General features: G+C 41.7%; 1 non-coding gene across 1 annotated transcript; it reads right to left on the bottom strand.

Moving 5' to 3' along the window:
* Positions 1-20600: 20600 nt before the first annotated feature.
* Positions 20601-20675, bottom strand: Trnat-ugu (transfer RNA threonine (anticodon UGU)). Its single transcript has one exon. It is a non-coding gene; the product is annotated as a tRNA-Thr (tRNA).
* Between the last annotated feature and the right edge of the window lie 1099 nt (positions 20676-21774).

Here is a 21774-nt window from a genome sequence, read left to right as displayed (position 1 = left end):
GACTACTGAAGTACTTATACATTATAGAATTCTTAAGTTATACAAGCAAAATAAGTAAGTTTTAATGTAGTTTACGTTCACTGATGCAAAAAAAAATTTTTCTTGCTTTTTAAAGTGGGCTATGTTCTTTCTCAGAGTTCAAACTGTCTCCATGCCAAATTTGAACAATATCTGTTAAGCGGTTTGGACTCGAAAACGAAACAGACTGTGTTACAAAGCAGAAAAGCAACTGAGAGAAAGAAGCGGCGTCGGTTTCTGCAGGAGGCGGACATCATTTTGTAGGACAATGTTCGGGCACGCTCGGTTCAAGTCGTGACTGATTTGATCGGTATATGGGGATGGGGAGCGCCGCATCACGCACCACACTCATCTACATCTACATTTATACTCCGCAAGCCACCCAACAATGTGTGGCGGAGGGCACTTTACGTGCCACTGTCATTACCTCCCTTTCCTGTTCCAGTCGCGTATGGTTCGCGGGAGGAAAGACTGTCTGAAAGCCCCTGTGCTCTCTCTAATCTCTCTAATTTTACATTCGTAATCTCCTCGGGAGGTATAAGTAGGGGGAAGCAATATATTCGATACCTCATCCAGAAACGCACCCTCTCGAAATCTGGCGAGCAAGCTACACCGCGATGAAGAGCGGCTCTCTTGCAGAGTCTGGCACTTGAGTTTGTCAAACATCTCCGTAACGCTATCACGGTTACCAAATAACCCTGTGACGAAACGCGCCGCTCTTCTTTGAATCTTCTCTATCTCCTCCGCAAACCCGATCTGGTACGGATCCCACACCGATGAGCAATACTCAAGTATAGGTCCAACGAGTGTTTTGTAAGCCACCTCCTTTGTTGATGAACTACAGTTTCTAAGGACTCTCGCAATGGATCTCAACCTGGTACGCGCCTTACCAACAGTTAATTTTATATGATCATTCCACTTCAAAAAGTTCCGCACGCATACTCCGAGATATTTTACAGAAGTAACTGAGACCAGTGTTTGATCCGCTATCATATAATCATACAATAAAGGATCCTTCTTTCTATGTATTCGCAATACATTACATTTGTATATGTTAAGGGTCAGTTGCCACTCCCTGCACCAAGGGCCTATCCGCTGCAGATCTTCCGGCATTTCGCTACAATTTTCTAATGCTGCAACTTCTGTGTATGCTACAGAATCATCCGCGAAAAACCGCATGGAACTTCCGACACTATCTACTACCTCATTTATATATATTGTGAAAAGTAATGGTCCCATAACACTCCCCTGTGGCACGCCAGAGATTATTTTAACGTCTGTAGACGTCTCTCCAGTGATAACAACATGCTGTGTTCTGTTTGTTAAAACTCTTCAATCCAGCCACAGAGCTGGTCTGATATTCCGTGGGCTCTTACTTTACTTATCAGGCGACAGTGCGGAACTGAATCTAACGCCTTCCGGAAGTCGAGAAAAATAGCATCTACCTGGGAGCCTGTATCTAATATTTTCTGGGTCTCATGAACAAATAAAGTAAGTTGGGTCTCACACGATGGATGTTTCCGGAATCCGTGCTGATTCCTACAGAGTAGATTCTGGGTTTCCAAAAACTACATGATACTCGAGCAAAAAACATGTTCTAAAATTCTACAACAGATCGACGTCAGAGATATAGGTCTATAGTTTTGCGCATCTGCTCTACGACCCTTCTTGAAGACTCGGACTACCTGTGCTCTTTTCCAATCATTTGGAGCCTTCCGTTCCCCTAGAGACTGGCGGTACACGGCTGTTAGAATGGAGGGCAAGTTCTTTCTCGTACTGTGTAGAATCGAATTGGTACCCCGTCAGGTCCAGTGGACTTTCCTCTGTTGAGTGATTCCAGTTGCTTTTCTACTCCTTGAACACTTATTTCGATGTCAGCCATTTTCTCGTTTGTGCTAGGATTTAGAGAAGGAACTGCAGTGCGGTCTTCCTCTATGAAACATCTTTGGAAAAAGGTGTTTAGTATTTCAGCTTTACGCCTGTCATCCTCTGTTTCAATGCCATCATCACCCCGGAGTGTCTGGACATGCTGTTTCCAACCACTTACTGATTTAACGTGAGACCAGAACTTTCTAGGATATTCTGTCAAGTCGGTACATAGAATTTTACTTTCGAATTCACTGAACGCTTCACGCATAGCCCTCCTTACGCTAACTTTGACATCGTTTAGCTTCTGTTTGTCTGAGAGGTTTTGGCTGCGTTTATACTTGGAGTGAAGCTGTCTTTGCTTTCGCAGTAGTTTCCTAACTTTGTTGTTGAACCACGGTGGGTTTATCCCGTCCCTCACAGTTTTACTCTACACGTACCTGTCTAAAACGCATTTTACGATTGCCTTGAACTTTTTCCATAAATACGCAACATTGTCAGTGTCAGAACAGAAATTTTCGTTTTGATCTGTTAGGTAGACTGAAATCTGCCTTCTATTACTCTTGCTAAACACGTAAACCTTCCTCCCTCTTTTTATATTCCTATTAACTTCCATATTCAGGGATGTTGCAACAGCCTTATGATCACTGATTCCCTGTTCCGCACATACAGAGTCGAAAAGTTCGGGTCTGTTTGTTATCAGTAGGTCCAAGATGTTATCTCCACGAGTCGGTTCTCTGTTTAATTGCTCGAGGTAATTTTCCGATAGCGCACTCAGTATAATGTCACTCGATGCTCTGTCCCTACGACCCATCCTAAACATCTGAGTGTCCCAGTCTATATCTGGTAAATTGAAATCTCTACCTAAGACTATAACTTGCTGAGAAAATTGATGTGAAATGTATTCCAAATTTTCTCTCAGTTGTTCTGCCACTAATGCTGCTGGATCGGGAAGTCGGTAAAAGGAGCCAATTATTAACCTAGCTCGGCTGTTGCGTGTAACCTCCACCCATAATAATTCACAGGAACTATCCACTTCTAATTCACTACAGGATAAACTTCTACTAACAGCGACTAACTCTCCACCACCGGTTGCATGCAATCTATCCTTTCTACCTGTCTGTACCTTTGTAAAAATTTCGGCAGAATTTCTCTCTGATTTCAGCCAGCTTTCTGTACCTATAACGATTTCAGCTTCGGTACTTTCTATCAGCGCTTGAAGTTCCGGTACTTTACCAACGCAGCTTCGACAGTTTACCATTACAATACCGATTGCTGCTTGGTCCCCTCATGTCCTGCTTTGCCCCGAACTCGTTGAGGCTGCCGCCCTTTTTGTACTTGCCCAATGCCATCTAACCTAAAAAACCGCCCAGCCCACGCCACACAACCCCTGCTACCCGTGTAGCCGCTTGTTGCGTGTAGTTGACTCCTGACCTATCCAGCGGAACCCGAAACCCCACCACCCTATGGCTCAAGTCGAGGAATCTGCAGCCCACACGGTCGCAGAACAATCTCAGCCTCTGATTCAGACCCTTTACTCAGCTCTTTACCAAAGGTCAGCAGTCAGTCCTATCGACGATGCTGCAGATGGTGAGCTCTGCTTTCATCCGGCTAGCGAGACTGGCAGTCTTCACCAAATCAGATAGCCAGGGAGGGTTTCCTCCGATCCATAGCGACACACATCATTGGTGCCGACATGAGCGACCACCTGCAAATGGGTGCAACCTGTACCCTTCATGGCATCCGGAAGGACCCTTTCCACATCTGGAATGACCCACCCCGGTATGCACACGGATTGCACATTGGTTTTCTTCGCCTCTCTTGCTGCCATATCCTTAAGGGGCCCCATTACGCGCCTGACGTTGGAGCTCCCAACTACCAGTAAGACCACCCTCTGCGACTGCTCGGATCTTGCAGACTGAGGGGCAACCCCTGGAACAGGACAAGCAGCCACGTCAGGCCGAAGATCAGTATCAGCCAGAGACAATCCCGGACTTGCGCCCTTCTGAGCTCAGCTTGATTCCAGACGTGAAGGTAGCGTTCTCGCTTTCCGCGTCTGGGTTCCGGGGTTCGATTCACGGCGGGGTCAGGGATTTTGTCTGCCTCGTGATGGCTGGGTGTTGTGTGATGTCCTTAGGTTAGTTAGATTTAAGTAGTTCTAAGTTCTAGGGGACTGATGACGATAGATGTTAAGACCCATAGTGCTCAGAGTCATTTGAACCATTTGTCGAACTTTGGGGTATTCGGTTCGGAGCTGTTATGGAGATACGTCAGACAATAGACCGCTCCATTCGAACTACCTATACAACTGCCGTAGTTAGGGGTATCTTGCTCTTTCGACATCACTGGCGATGGCTTATATACATGAGCTATTCAAAAAATATCCGACCTTTTTTAATTGTTGAAATCAACAATGGTATCAGGGCGCGCATGCGCTCATGTTTTCAGGCATATTTAGCACACATACCTGATTTTCTCCACTACTTTGGAACGCTTGCAAGTGGTACACGTTGGATTTAGTATTCTGAGCAAAATGACGTCTTTACATCACATTTGGCTCCAAGCTTGGCAATTCTCAAGTTGAAACCATCGTGTGTTTGTGGACAAAGTAATGGGTACTGCAGGGCTAAAGGAGTGGTACAACCATTTCAAAGGTAGCCGCTAATCAATGAAGACAGAAGCCAGTTACGGTACGCCCGCAATATCCGCAAATCAGGTCGTTACTGATCCCGCAATATTGCTGGTGAAGCAGAATGGACGAATCACTATCAGAGAAGTTGCAGTCTAATCTAAAAGCCGTAAAGTCAACTAAATAACTAGGTGTTACAATAACTAACGTCCGCCCGCGGTAGCTGAGTGGTCAGCACGACAGACTGTCAATCCTAAAAGACCGGGTTAGATTCCCGGCTGGGTCGGAGATTTTCTCCGCTCAGGGACTGGGTGTTGTGTTGTACTAATCATCATTTCATCCCCATCGACGCGCAAGTCGCCGAAGTGGCGTCAAATCGAAAGACTTGCACCAGGCGAACGGGCTACCCGATGGGAGGCCCTCGTCACACGCCATTATTATTATACAATAACGAACAACTTAAATTGGAAAGAACACATAGAAAATGTTGCGGTTAAGGCTAACCAAAGACTGCGTTTTATTGGCACGACACTTATAAAACGTAACAGACCTACAAAGGAGACTGCCTACACTACGCTTCTCCGTCCTCTTTTAGAATACTGCTGGAAGATGTGGGATCCTTACAAGATAGGACTTACGGAGTAGATCGAAAAAGTCCAAAGAAAGGCAGCACGTTTTCTATTATCGCGAAATATGAGAGAGTGTGTCACACAAATGATACTGGATTTGGGCTGGACATCATTAAAAGAAAAGCGTTTTTCGTTGCGACAGTATCTTCTCACGAAATTCCAATCACCAACTTTTTCCTCCGAATGCGAAAATATTTTGTTGACACCGACCTACGTAGGTAGAAACGACCACAACGATAAAATAAGGGAAGTCAGAGCTCGTATGGAAAGACACAGGTGATCATTCTTTCCGGGTGCTATGCGAGATTGGAATAATAGAGACTTGTGAAGGTGGTTCGATGAACAATGTGCCATGCACTTAAATGTGACTTGCAGAGTATCCATGTAGATGCAAGTATAGGTGGTCACATTTTTACTATCCCCTGTATGTGCATATCGCTTCACACGACCTTTGTTACCTCAATGTCGATATCGGCATCATTTTCGAAATATGTGAGCTTACTTATATTATCTGTAATGTTAATATACAACAGGAACGATAAGGCTCCCAACACACTTCCCTCTGGCACAAGTGGTTACTTTTACACGTATAGATGAACTCTCCATTTAGAATGAGATGATGTGTCCCCCCTACAAAAATATTTTATTGGCCGTACTTTATACGATGCAGGCAAACGGTCAACTACAATTGTTGTTTACTGTGCGGTAACCTCTAGCGTATCAGAAGCGGTGTAGGAAAATGTTTTCAAATGAGTATACGCACTCGTATTTCGGCAGGTGCACAGTTTTGCCATTTCAATTTTTGCACGTTTTTACAGATACCTTTTCGAAAATTTCGAGCAAAACAAATCGAAATCTTTATTACATCACGAAACAATGAAGAAGCAAATGCGGGTTTGTTCGCAAGCCCGAAGCATTATCTGGTACAAGAATCATTGATTTTAATAAAGTAGCTGTCGATAGGTTTTTTTCGTTGCTAACAAATGTAACTGACAATCACAAACTAATGACTTCTCAAATAACTAATTGTGATGAAACAGGCGTCTCGGTTAATGCTAAAAACCAATCGAACATCGCAGCTTGCAAAGGGAACCGTCCAGTGCGATCGTTAACCTCTGCAGAAAGGGGCGAAACTGCAACCATCCTCATTAGTACGTCAGCAAGCGGAGCTGACATTCCTCCTACGATTATTTTTCCACTAAAGAAGAAGCAGAAAGAATTTGAGTTAGGACTGACAGCAGGAGGTTGCGCTGAGGTCCACAGCACCGCATGGATGGCCACAGAGTCATTCTTTGTATGGTTTCCACAATTAGTGGTATTTTCTAAGACATCAAAGCACGTCCCAGTTCTCCTTATATCAGATGGCCACTCAGCTCATACCACGAACAATGACGTTATGGACTACGCGAGGGAGAGTGGCGTTTCTTCACCACCACATTGCTCTCACAGACTTCAGCCGCTTGGTGTTTGTTTTATAAATCCTCGTTATAGTGATCAGCTTCGAAAATGGCTGCGAAGCCACGCAGGGAAAGTCGTAACTATCTTTCAAATTTCAACGCTTTTTGGTTCAGCTTTCGTCTAAAGCGCAACAATGAAAACCGCTATTAAAGGTTTCGAAGCTACTGCAATATGGCCCACGGACCCATCCATATTCAAGACGCACACTTCCTATCGGCACACACAACTGACAGCGGACGTGATAGGCCGTCAGATGAAGGGGTTATTATATCTGAACAATTTGAATTGCCTCCAACTAGCACACCAGCTGAAAAAGACGACTCAAACGGGCTGGATAATCAAGGGGACGAGGTTTCAGCGAATTGTTACAATGAACTGCCGCCTAAGAATAACAAAGTTATTGGGGCTAATTGTTCTAATCTTGGGTGCTCTTGGATGACAACTGACAACACAACCTCCTCATTTCATATTTCACCTGAGATTCTGATTTTCTTGTCAAAAGTTAACGAAAGCAAGAAAAGAGCGAGACTGAAAAGGGGGAACTACGTTGTTTTAACTGATTCGCCGTACAAAAAAAGAGTTAAAAGTCATTAATGGGAGAAATAGAAAAAAGAACATTGACAAAGAAGAAAGAGCAAACAGAAAACTTTCTGCGAAAGAGAATAAAATTAAGAACTCAAAAACGAGAGAAAGAGCCTGAAGGTAAATGGAAGAAAGGAGTAAGAATACTATACTAAAGAGAGTGATTATGAGGTAAGTTCTGACTGTCAGTGTGTATATTGTGGTGGGTTATATTCAAAATCAGTTGGAGGTTGGGTCGCTTTTTCCACGTGCAAAAAACTGACACACGATTCTTGTGCAGGAATAGATAGCGAAGATGATGAGTGTCTCCCCGTGTGTGAATTTTGTAAACAGCCTCAAGAAAAGGATACGATACATGAAATCTGTAGTTTGACATTAATACTCACTTTAAACTAAAAAAAATACCGAGCAAGCCAATATTTTCTGCATTTCCGATAATTTTATACGTTTTTGTAATCACTTGTATTTACCACCCCATTCTGCCGCGTGCAAATGATATAAATTTCTGTTTTTGAGTGAGAAAATATTGTTGTTTTATTTTATGGCAATGTTCTTATATTTTTGTGATTAATACATCATAATGTGTTCATATAAAAATTTGTAACTCTCTTATTTATCAATTTTGTACATTTAATCAAAGTTTTCAACTGTGTGCCCCATTATACCTTGGATTCCCCAACGTGTCGGATAAGAAAGATAAAAATACAATCACTACTCGTTTCTTCAACGACAATTTAAGCTGTGTTCTGTGGTTCCTCCCAGAGTTCATCACGATATATTCCGAAAAAAATCATAGTTAACGAACATTATAAATTGCTCTAGAAACGAAGGCAATCGCAGTTAACATTTAATAAGGCCACTGGTATCCTTCGAAATGCAACTATCAACGTCATGCAGAACGTCGTGGGTCACAACGGATGGGTGGAATCGAAATATGACATTTACCCACGATCGCTTCTTTTTGTCAATTTGTGCCATTAATTTCTCTGCTCCCTAATCTGATTTCGTATCTCCCCATCAGCTATTCGATCAAAACTTTTTTAGCATTCTTCTACACCACCACATTTCGGAAGTTTCTAGTCGTCTCCTGTTTGGGGAACCAGGCATGTTAACTGCTGATTCGCAATATATTTATTCCGAAAGGCAAAAGGAACCCCGAAAACAATGAAAATAATTTTGTTTATTGGTGACTGTACCAGTTTGATTTACACTTAGTGCGAATATGAAAGTATTTTATTCCAAATCCTTATTTGAAGGTACTAAAATGTCGGTTTAAATGGCAGCTTGCTATGTAAGATATGCCCACGTGTTTCTCTGTGCCATCTCTTCTTTGAGATGATAAGCCTAGGGACATTTTACCCGTAGTTTTTGAGCTTTCACCTATTGAATACATTTTTTCTTGTCTCGTAGTCAGTTGTTTGCTACAGTAATAACGTTTCTGAACAAAACAAATGCCAAGATCTACCCACAAAGTTTTCGAGAGAAGTTCTAGAAGACTTGCAAGAAATAAAAAAGTAAATATCATGAAACAAATGTTATGTTTTTGTACAGCATGCAAACTATTGGAAAGTGAAAGAAACTATGAATTTAAATGAGTGCATGTACGACGTTAAGTGCAATGCAACTTTAAATTTTCCGTAACTTTTCTAACTAAATGTACCTTTCCTCTCAAACCATTTATCCCAGAACCATGGAATTCTAACGGTCAGTTTTCTTACTCGAGGGCATGAAGAGTCGAGGGATATGAAAGGGAAGCAGTGGTTGGGAAGGGAGTGAGACAGGGTTGTAGCCTATCTCCGATGTTATTCAATCTGTTTGCTGAGCAAGCAGTAAAGAAAACAAAAGAAAACTTCGGAGTAGGAATTAAAAACCATGGAGAAGTTGTATTATAATGAACACTATGGTCTTTTTATTTTTGAAATTTGCCTGCAAAACCTCTCTTTCAAAATTTTTCTAAAAATTTCAGTATTAATATATTATTCATGAAAAATTGTTAGCTTGTTGGAAAACAGTGGAAATGCATGTAAGTAATGTTTTGTGTTTTACCGTTAATATAACACAACTTAGAATAAGGATCATATAAATAGATCAGTTAACATGGTGGAGATGGAAGATACGTTCTCCCCGTGAATATTGTGTTTAAAAACAAATGAATATTTTCAAATCAACAGCTCATTTCATGAAGTCATAACTAGAAGTGAATAATCTCCACAAAAATTGGTAAGTTAATTACTTTGGTGCAAGAAAGTCTCCATCATTAAGGAGAACGATGTTTTCAATAACTTGCCGGCAGCCACAAAAAGCTTTACTACTGACAGATTTCAGTTTACGAGGAGCCTAAAGGATTTCTTGCTAACCATCTCTTCCGACACCATTAATGAATTGAATTATTTATTAGAACTAGCGCGCGCGCGCGATTGAGAGAGTGTGTGTGTGTGTGTGTGTGTGTGTGTGTGTGTGTGTGTTAGAGAGAGAGAGAGAGAGAGAGAGAGAGAGAGGGGGGGGGTCAAATAATACGTGTACAATCAGAAGTGTGACTAAATTTTCATTCCTCGTTCATGATCAGTCCATTTGCGGTCTGTGGATAGTAAATTAGCATATTATTTTCCCATTGAGTATCTCCCCATTATGGATCAATTTCAATAGAAAGTACATATAATCTAATCCTCTTGTCTGCCCCACTTCTGTTGAAGGTTACACATCACACAAATACCTTGTTGTTGTTGTTGTTCTCTTCAGTCCACAGACTGGTTTGATGCAGCTCTCCATGCTACTGTATCGTCTGGAAGCTTCATCTCCCAGTACCCACTGCAACCTACATCCTTGTGAATCTGCTTAGTGTATTCATCTCCTGGACTCCCTCCTCGATTTTTACCCTCCACGCTGCCCTCCAATATTAAATTCGTGATCCCTTAATGCCTCAGAACGTGTCCTACTATCCGACCCCATCTTCTAGTCAAGTTGTGTCACAAAGTTCTCTTCTCCCGTATCCTATTCAATACCTCCACATTAGTTATGTGATCTACCCATCTAATCTTCAGCATTCTTCTGTAGCACCACATTTCGAAAGCTTCTATTCTCTTCATGTTCAAACTATTTATTGTCCATTATTCACCTCCATACGTGGCTACACTGCATACAAATACTCGGAGAAAAGACTTCCTGATACCTAAAGCTATACTCGATGTTAGCAAATTTTTCTTCTTTAGAAACACTTTTCTAACCATTGACAGTCTACATTTTATATCCTCTCTACTTCGACCGTCATCAGTTATTTTGCTCCCTAAATAGCAAAACTCCTTTACTACTTTAAATGTCTCATTTCCTAATCTAATTCCCTCAGCATCACCCACCTTAATTCGACTACATTCCATTATCCTCGTTTTGCTTTTATTGATGCTGATCTTATATCATCCCTTCAGGACACTTCATTCTGTTCACCTACTCTTCTAGGTTCTTTGCTGTCTCTGAATTACAAAGTCATCGGCAAACCTCAAGGTTTTAGTATCTTACCCATGGATTTTAATTTCTACTCAGAATTTTTCTTTTGTTTCCTTTACTGCTTGCTCAATAAACAGATTGAATAACATTGGGGATAGTCTACAACCCTGTCTCATTCCCTTCCCAACCACTGCTTCAATTTCATATCCCTTGACTCTTGTAACTGCCACCTGCTTTCTGTACAAATTGTAAATTGAATTCGCTCCCTGTATTTTACCCCTGCCACCTTCAGAATTTGAAAGAGAGTATTCCAGTCAACATTGTCAAAAGATTTCTCTAAGTCTACAAATGTTAGAAACGTAGGTTTGCCTTTCCTTAATCTACTTAATAAGGTAAGTCGTAGGGTCAGTATTGCCTCACATGATCCAGTATTTCTACGGAATCCTAACTGGTCTTCCCTGAGGTCGGCTTCTACCATTTTTTCCATTCGTCTGTAAAGAATTTGCGTAAGTATTTTGCAGCTGTGACTTATTAAACTGATAGTTCGCTAATTTTCACATCTGTCAACACCTGCTTTCTTTGAAATTGGAATTATTTCATTCTTCTTGAAGTCTGACGGTATTTCGGCTGTCTCATGCATCTTGCTCATCAGACGGTAACGTTCTGTCAGAGTTGGGTCTCCCAAGGCTGTCAGTAGTTCTAATGGAATGTTGCCTACTCCCGGGATCTTGTTTCGATTAAGGTCTTTCAGTGCTCTGTCAAACTCTTCACGCAGTATGTCATATCCCATTTCATCTTCATCTACATCCTCTTCCATTTCCATTATATTGTCCTGAAGTACACTGCCCTTGTATAGATCCTCTATATACACCTTCCACCTTTCTGCATTCCCTTCTTTGCTGATAACAGGGTTTCCATCTGAGCTCTTGATATGCATACAAGTGAATCTCGTTTCTCTAAAGGTCTCTTTAATTTTCCTGTAGGCAGTATCTATCTTACCCCTAGTGATATGCGCCTCTACATCCTTACGTTTGTCCTCTAGATATCCCTGCTTAGCCATTTTGCACTTCCTGTCGATCTCATTTTGAGACATTAGTATTTCTTTTTGCCGGCTTAATTTACTGCATTTTTGTATTTTCTCCTTTCATAAATTAAATTCAATATATCTTCTGTTACCCTCTTTCTCTGCGCATGTCAAGTTCCGTAGGCCCAAATTGAGGAGCAAATCTTCAAGGTCATGGAACGTGTCAGTATCTACATCTACATCCGTACTCCGCCAGCCGCCTAACGGTGTGTGGCGGAGGGTACCCTGAGTACCTCTTTCCGTTCTGCCTTCTATTCCAGTCTCGTATTGTACGTGGAAAGAAGGATTCTCGGTATGCTTCTGTGTGGGCTCTAATCTCTCTGATTTTATCCTCGTGGTCTCTTCGCGAAATATAAGTAGGAGGGAGCAATACACTGTTTGACTCTTCGGTGAAGGTATGTTCTCGAAACTTCAACAAAAGCCCATGCAAAGCTACGGAGCGTCTCTCCTGCAGAGTCTTCCACTGTAGGTTATCTATCATCTCCGTAACGCTTTCGCGATTACTAAATGATCCTGCAACGAAGCGCGCTGCTCTCCGTTGGATCTTCTCTATCTCTTCTATCAAACCTATCTGGTGTGGATCCCACACTGCTGAGCAGTATTCAAGCAGTGGGCGAACAAGCGTACTGTAACCTACTTCCTTTGTTGTCGGATTGCATTTCCTTAGGATTCTTCCAATGAATCTCAGTCTGGCATCTGCTTTACCGATGATCAACTTTATATGAACATTCCATTTTAAATCACTCCTAATGCGTACTCCCAGATAATTTATGGAATTAACTGCTTCCAGTTGCTGACCTGCTATTTTGTAGCTAAATGATAAGGGACCTATCTTTCTATACATTCGCATCACATTACACTTGTCTACATTGAGATTCAATTGCCATTCCGTGCACCATGCGTCAGTTCGCTGCAGATCCTCCTGCATATCAGTACAATTTTCCATTGTTGCAACCTCTCGATACACCACAGCATCATCTGCAAAAAGCCTCAGAGACTTTCCGATGTCATCCACCAGGTCATTTATGAATATTGTGAATAGCAACGGTCCTATGACACTCCCCTGCGGCACACCTGAAATCACTCTTACTTCGGAAGACTTCTCTCCATTGAGAATGACATGCTGCGTTCTGTTATCTAGGAACTCCTCGATCCAAGCACACAACTGATCTGATAGTCCGTATGCTCTTACTTTGTTCATTAAACGACTGTGGGGAACTGTGTCAAACGCCTTGCGGAAGTCAAGAAACACGGCATCTACTTGTGAACCCGTGTCTAAGGCCCTCTGAGTCTCGTGGACGAATAGCGCGAGCTGGGTTTCACACGGCCGTCTTTTTCGAAACCCATGCTGATTCCTACAGAGTAGATTTCTAGTCTCCAGAAAAGGCATTATACTCGAACTTAATACGTGTTCCAAAATTCTACAACTGATCGACGTTAGAGATATAGGTCTATAGTTCTGCACATCCGTTCGACGTCCCTTCTTGAAAACGGGGATGACCTGTGCCCTTTTCCAATCCTTTGGAACGCTTCGCTCTTCTAGAGACCTACGGTACACCGCTGCAAGAAGGGGGCAAGTTCCTTCGCGTATTCTGTGTAAAATCAAACTGGTATCCCATCAGGACCAGAGGCCTATCCTCTTTTGAGCGATTTTAATTGTTTCTCTATCCCTCTGTCGTCTATTTCGATATCTACCATTTTGTCAACTGTGCGACTTCAAGAGAAGGAAGCACAGTGCAGTCTTCCTCTGTGAAACAGCTTTGGAAGAAGACATTTAGTATTTCGGCCTTTAGTCTGTCATCCTCTGTTTCAGTACCATTTTGGTCACAGAGTGTCTGGACATTTTGTTTTGATCCACCTACCGCTTTGACATAGGACCAAAATTTCTTAGGATTTTCTGCCAAGTCAGTACATAGAACTTTACTTTCGAATTCATTGAAAGCCTCTCGCATAGCCCTCCTTACACTACATTTCGCTTCGCGTAATTTTTGTTTGTCTGCAAGGCTTTGGCTATGTTTATGTTTGCTGTGAAGTTCCCTTTGCTTCCGCAGCAGTTTTCTAACTCGGTTGTTGTACCACGGTGGCTCTTTTCCATTTCTTACGATCTTCCTTGGCACATACTCATCTAACGCATATTGTTCGATGGTTTTGAACTTTGTCCACTGACCCTCAACACTATCTGTACTTGAGACAAAACTTTTGTGTTGAGCCATCAGGTACTCTGTAATCTGCTTTTTGTCACTTTTGCTAAACAGAAAAATCTTATTACCTTTTTAATATTTCTATTTACGGCTGAAATCGTCGATGCAGTAACCGCTTTATGATCGCTGATTCCCTGTTCTGCATTAACTGATTCAAATAGTTCGGGTCTGTTTGTCACCAGAAGGTCTAATATATTATCGCCACGAGTCGGTTCTCTGTTTAACTGCTCAAGGTAGTTTTCAGATAAAGCACTTAAAAATATTTCAATGGATTCTTTGTCCCTGCCACCCGTTATGAACGTTTGAGTCTCCCAGTCTATATCCAGCAAAATTAAAATCTCCTCCCAGAACTATAACATTTCCCTAAGGGGCTCCATCACTAGCCTAACGTTGGAGCTCCCAATAACTAATAAACCCCTCCCCCCGTGTGCCTGCTCGGACCTTGCTGAAGGAGCAGCCACATGTCCATTCACAGGCAGAGCAGGCGATGCCACACGGCCAGCCTCCACATTGACCCTCCGCCTCGTGCGCCGCGAACGCCACTGAACCCGCCACTCCCCTTGGGGAGAGGGTGGCCCAACCGCGCCCGGTACCCGCGAAGATCTCTCGACAGCAGGGACAGTGGGTGAAGCATCTAATACCTGGGGTGCACCATGCGACGCACCAGACTCCCCACTGCCGCTACACTCCGAGGCAGCAGCCTGAAGACGGCTGACCGCGGCCATCAACACGCTCAGCTGTTCGCGAAGAGTGGCCAGCGTCCGTACACAGCAGTCACACATCCTATCCATCCTAAGGAATCAATTTACCGAAGAGACTTAATCAACTTTTAAGTAGACTGCTAATTCACTAAAGGCGATTGATTACTGACTAAACTGTGATTGCTAACCACTTCTTGTGGAAAACAATGAAAATAGCACTACCTGTCTCTGGACTGTATTCAAAACAAACACTAGCACTACTGGCACTATGGCTGACTACAAGGACTCTCTCTGACTGTATTCAAAACAAACACGAAATCTATGTAACACTATTACTAGCACTCGACAATTAAAGCTTCCTAAAAGCAAAAACACACGGAAGAAGAAGTGACAAGTAAGAAAAATAGAGTTAATACTTAAATTAAGGTAGCTCGCTGCACAGCAGACGTGAAGCAGCCGGTGGTTAGGGCGACACATGAACTTACAACAAAAAAGTAATAACAGATAGAAATACATGTTCATGAACCTGAGAGAAAATCAGTCCATAAGTTTAAGCAAACGCTATCAGCAGTACAATGAGAATCAGCTTAATTTTTCAATTAACTCCTCGACAGAATAAAAGGAGTGACCCATGAGGAAACACTCCAGTTTCGATTTGAAAGCGCGTGGATTACTGCTAAGAGTTTTGAATTCGAGTGGCAGCTTATTGAAAATTGATGCAGCAGTATACTGCACACATTTTTGCACATGAGTTAAGGAAGTCCGATCCAAATGGAGGTTTGATTTCTGCCGAGTATTAACCGAGTGAAAGCTGCTTATTGTTGGAAATAAACTAATATTGGTAACAAGAAACGACAATAAGGAATATACATATTGAGAGGCCAATGTCAAAATACCCAGACTCCCTGAACAGAAGTCGACAAGAGGTTCGTGAACTCACACCACTTTTTGCCCGAACCTCCAGTTTCTGAGCCAAAAATATCCTTCTAGAATGGGAAGAGTTACCCAAAAACATAATACCATACGACATAAGTGAATGGAAATAAGCAAAGTAGACTAATTTACTTGTCGAAGTATCACTCACTTTCGGCACCGTTCCAATAGTGAAAATGGCAGTATTAAGTCTTTGAACAAGATCCTGAACGTGGGCTTTCCACGACATCTTAATATTTATTTGAACACCTAGGAATGTGAACCGTTCAGTTTCACCAATCATATGCCCATGCTGTGAAATTAAAACGTCAGGTTTTGTTGAATTGTGTGTTAGAAAATGTAAAAACTGAAGCTTACTGTGATTTAACGTTAGTTTATTTTCTACAAGCCATGGACTGAGGTCATGTACTGCACTACTTGAAACGGAGTCAATGTTGCACCCAACATCCTTTACTACCAAGCTAGTGTCATCAGCAAACAGAAATATTTTAGAGTTACCCGTAATACTAGAGGGCATATCATTTATATAAATAAGGAACTGGAGCGGCCCCAACACTGATCCCTGAGGAACCCCCTCCCCCTTGACAGTACACCACTCAGATCCCTCATCACACTGTATTACTTTCCCCCATTCCCGTAGATCGTTCCCTAATGATCTTCCTGAAACACTCTAAAACTTCTGATTCTGTCAGTTCTTTCAGGTCCCATCTCCTTAAATTCCCACCTTTTTCCAGTTTCTTCAGTTTAATCTACAGTTCATAATCAATATATTGTGATCAGAGTCCACATTTGCCCCTGGAAATGTCTTACAATTTAAAATCTGGTTCCTAAATCTCTGTCTTACCATTATATAACATATATGAAATATTGCAGTATCTCCAGGTCTCTTCCACGTATACAATCTTCTTTCATGATTTTTGAACCAAGTGTTAGCTATGATTAAGTTATGCTCTGGGCAAAAACCTACCAGGCGGCTTCCTCTTTCATTTTTTACCCCCATTCCATATTCACCTACTACGTTTCCTTTTCTTCCATTTCCTACTGTCGAATTCCAGTCACCCATTAATATTAAATTTTCATCTCCCATCACTATCCGAATGATTTCTTTTATCTCATCACATATTTCATCAATTTCTTCATCATCTGCGGACTACTTTTACGACTTTGGTAGGCGTGGGATTCGTGGCTATCTTGGCCACAACAATGCGTTCACTATGCTGTTTGTAGTAGCTTACCCGCATTCCTATTTTTATTAATTATTAGACCTACTTATGCATTAGCTTCATATTAGCCTTCCTAATACTAAAATCTATATCCGATGTTAACAATGACGCCGGTGGATGGACTATCAGGAAATTACTGACCGTCGAGAAAGTCACAAATATAACCGACAAGCTAATGGGCCCTTCACAGGAAAAGGTTTTTTGCCAGAAAACGGGGAAAATTGAAACCCAGCAAATGAGTAAAAAAATGTATATTCACTGACAAAAAAAATAGTGTACGCACACAACTTACACAACAATAGTCTGGGATTACTCTATTACGTAATACAGTTTTTGTGATTGTATCTTGCAGCTTTAGTTATTTTTAATTAAAAGAGGCTTTAAAAGGACAGAAAGAACGCGTTGGACTACGCTACAGATCGTTCTGTTAGCACAGTCTTTACTTTGTAATCACTTTCGTTGACTTCGGCAACTCTCAACAGAAATCTCCAACCTAACCGAGACAATGTGCTACGATACAGCCGAGATCATGACAAGAGAATGGGCTACATCACACTCGAAGTAAATGTATATAGGTAAGGATCCCCATGACCTGTATACGTCTGTTATAAAAAATCTCCAAGCCACTCTCCTCAAATAGACCGCAATCTTCTCTTGACCTTCAACTGTTACTATTTCAGAATTAAAAACCACATTCAAAGAAAATTTGGCTACAAGGCACAAAACTAGAAAAATAAAAATAATAAAAGTGAGAACGTGAAACATGTTAGCAATAACCATAAACAGGAGATTTACAGAAAATATAATTGAGAAAGGAAATCATTAATATTATCGACCGTTTAGGAACTCTAGGCTACGAAATGGATAAAACCACATATCGAATAAGTGGTGGAAGAGTTAGTGTGTTTTAAGATTAAATCCAAACAAGAATTAGAGAAAAATATATCGAAGCAAGGCCTCTATTACGAAAAATTGCTTAATCTCGAGACAAATTGTGTCCTTCTGTATTAGATGAAATGTTTTGGCCCCTAGTACGGATGAAACAGTATCTGCAGTATCAACAGGAACTTCGGACATGTGTTTCATATTTCATCCAAGCCTGCAGTCTATAAATATTTAAACAAAATACTAAAACAAAATACCACTACAGGCGAATTACTTACGAAGTAGTTCTTGGTAAAGAAACACAGGACACAATTACGTATGTAGGCTTAATACGAACTACAACTGTGTTTATAAATCGCTATAGTTGCCTTGGACTAACGACGAGCAAATATCAATATAACCTGTACGCTTTTCAAAGCTGTTATCCATGAAAAAGCCAAACTACGTATCGTGAACAAAATACAATTTAACACCGAAACAATGACATTAGCTGACAATGGGCACAGACTTTAGTCAATGGGCACTGTTGAAAATTTGTGCCAGACCAGGATTAGCACCCGAGTCCCCTGGTTACGAGGGAGAGGCAATGATCACTGTGTCCGAATTACACAGTGGTCAACAGAATAGCACGAACTGCCCGAGCATGCCGTTCTTTAGATCCAAATTCTCAATTTCTCCATAGACTGCTAATGCACTGCTCCCTGAACATAATCCTCCTCCCTTTAATTATACAGTACATGGCCAAAAAAACAGACACCGAATATATGCAAACTTGGCCTTACGAACATTGCAGACGTCGTCTATGTAACACACGTCAAACTTCAAAGAATTTACCAATTCGTTGCATTGTTTACTATAGACCACAAATCAAGTAACGTAAAAAAAGCACTGCGTCTATTGAGATCATGATTCAGAGTTAAGAAAAACTAATAAGTCGCCTACATACTACAGTTGCTGCCGAAAGAGGAGAACCATTATTTTCCCACAAAAGGAAATATAGTTAAAATTACGCTTCTATTTCGGTTAGTTTATGCGGTTACTAAAATTTGCAGTGAAAGTTACATAGTGGACTCTACCCTCCCCCCACCAGAAACGTAGTTATCGTGGCTGTTGTGAGACTTTTGTACACAGTTAGAGAAAGTGTGTTAAATGTGGCGCGGACGGAAACGCTAGGCTACGCTACAGGGCAATCTGCTCGCACAACGTTTAGTCGGCATTCATAATCGTTGGCGTAAACAACTCTCAATCAAATTACCACCTTCCAACCTAACTTAGATCTCGGGCTACACTACCAATCGGCCTGTCATCACAACCAAAAATTCATTGAGGGGGGTGGGGGGATTTCCTGTAGCTCTCTCTAATGTATCTCTAGGCAAAACTGCCAGTTTTGTCAGACTCAACAGCAAGATTTAGCAATGGTAAACACTTTTGAGACGGCTCGTAATTTTAGAATAGTCCTCTTCGTCTTACTTGGCATAAATTGTTCGCTGGCGTCCCAGCAGCTAGCTCCCTCAGTGTCTGCTTCTGCCATCGCACCACGCTAGTCTGCTGTTGTCCTAGCAGACCGAACGCACCGCACATCCGATACCTTCAGAACCACTCACTGGCCAGTTAGCAACTGAGCGGAACACTGTTTACATCGTGAAAGGAAAACTATGCAAAGATGTACACTTAAATGGCACGACTGAGTAGCACACACACAGTAATATCTGAGGAATGTCCTTCGACACGCGCAGTACGAAAGTCTTCTCGCGAACGTACAGCGTCTCTGAAAAAAAATCTCGTGACTATATTCCGGCGTTACGGCCAGGTTCTCATACAAATGAGCAAAAAAGGGTACATTTGAAATTCTTTTTGAGACAATGAAAATACATTCGAAAGATCTGTTTGGGAATTAAGAGTGATAATACTATGAGCTTAATTTTAGATTTTCAATAAAAAATGGCGCCCGTAATTATGATTTGATCAAGGGCCTGCGAGACTGGAGTACGCAGAGCGCGTGCAGTGTGGCACCTCATATGTTACCTGAATTCAAAAATGGGTAACATCAGTTGATACTACATTATTCCTCTGAAATTGAAAATGGATAACATCAGTCGATAAAACATAAAATTTATGGGAGCGTATACCTAACCGCAATGAAACAACCTTAAATTTAACGATACAGTGCTAATTCGAACTTTGAGTTCGATTTTTGAGGGTTTGTTTCACTCCTTATGCCTACACAAAAATTAGTTAATATTAACAAATGTCATATTATAGCTATAAGTTCCTAAGAAAAGTGTTTACTTTTAGGGGTCAGAGGTAGATGTTAAGAGAACGAACCACTTTTAATTTATGCTGCATGCCGTTCTGAGAAAATAGTTACCCGAAAAAAATGTGTTCAAAGTTTAGGGAAAACATTTAGTTATATTATTACTTCGATTTGCATGAACTGAGTGTTACATATATATTTTTAATGTCGCTGAAAACGAATCTGAAGTCAGATTTTCAATATTCAAAACAGCTAATCCAATACGGAGGGCAACCGATTATGTTTTGACCAATTTTTACCAAAAATGTATTTTCGTTATTTACGTTTAGTCTGCAAGTCAAGGAGTATTTATCAACCCTTCCTCTACCTCTGATTGTTCCTAGACAGCAACTTCCTGTTCTTCTTGGCAGGAAAAGCCGATCTGTCAAAGCTGGATATGCATCACTCGGCAGCCTGCACTTGATATTCGTCCGTATTTTCGGTGAGTATGTTTGCATGCATTCTGCAGTATGAATCATTTTGAGCACGTGCGACACGGGACGAGTTATCATATACATCTATATGGATACCCTGCAAAACACATTTAAGTGCCTGGCAAAGGGTTCGTTGAATCACCTTCACAACTGATAATTAATTGAAACCCTCAGCTCCCGACAGGTGTTGTTGATATACTTCGATGGGGACAGCTGAAAAGTGTGCCCCTACTGGGACTCGAACCCAGAATCTCCTGCTTACAAGGCAGACGCTCAATCCATCTGAGCCATCGAGGGCACACATGAACAGCACGACTGCAGGAATTTATCCCTCGCACGCTTCCCGTGAGACTCACATCCCCAACCGTCCACAATCCGCATACGTAATGTACTTAATAGGTATTTGTCCATCCACTCATTACTGGCTCACACTAAGGTGACGATTCCCGTAAGAGTTCCGGCAACCTGTGCGCATTCGCACAGACGAAGGTCAATGGCTGGGTAACGTTTAAACATAGATATAAAGATAGTAACTGCTCTCGAAAGAACAGGCGCCACTGACGACCTTGCAACTCTTCTAGAATACATGATAGACCGGCCGATGTGGCCGAGCGGTTGTAGGCGCTTCAGTCGGGAGCCACGCGACCGCTACGGTCGCAGGTTCAAATCCTGCCTCGAGCATGGGTGTGTGTGATGTCCTTAATTTAGTTAGGTTTAAGTCGTTCTAAGTTCTAGGAAACTGATGACCTCAGATGTTAAGTCCCAAAGTGCTCAGAGCCATTTGAACCATCAGTCCCTATGTTTACACACTACTTACAGTAACTTATGCTAAGGACAACACACACACAACCATGCCCGAGGGAGGACTCGAACCTCCAACAGGGGGAGCCGCGCGAACCGTGACAAGGCGTTGGACACATGGCGGGTACCCCGCGCGGCTCATGGCAGCCGTGACACTGCTTCAAACAATGGACTGTAGAAACTTTTGTAAAGCACGGATTAAAAAAAAAAAAACTTTCTGTTCCAAGAGTCTAGACAAGTACACCTTTAAAAAATGCAACTACAAAGAAATTGAATTTTCGAACGTTTTGAATGAGAACCTGTCCTTATGGAACACCGTTGATCAAATGTCACAGGGATTATATACTCAGGTTTCACATGTGGATTAACACTTTCTAATCAATATCCGGAATGAGCAGGGCTTAAAACTTTGAAGAGTTAAATTTCAAGGGCCGTTCTCTTGTATGCAAATAGTTTCACAGTAGAAATTTCTCTAGTTTTATTTATTAATTAATTTATTTATTTTTTGCTGTAGGTAAAGAAGGATAGCATTGTGAGGAGGGGGAAGGGGGGGGGGGAGGAATCTTGCATCTCCCACCTTGGAATTCTCAGTACAG

Source organism: Schistocerca gregaria, unplaced genomic scaffold, assembly GCF_023897955.1.
Source record: "Schistocerca gregaria isolate iqSchGreg1 unplaced genomic scaffold, iqSchGreg1.2 ptg000159l, whole genome shotgun sequence".
Lineage (NCBI taxonomy): Eukaryota > Metazoa > Arthropoda > Insecta > Orthoptera > Acrididae > Schistocerca > Schistocerca gregaria.
Note: the sequence above shows the minus strand (reverse complement) of the source record. Positions and strands in the feature narration are given on the sequence as shown.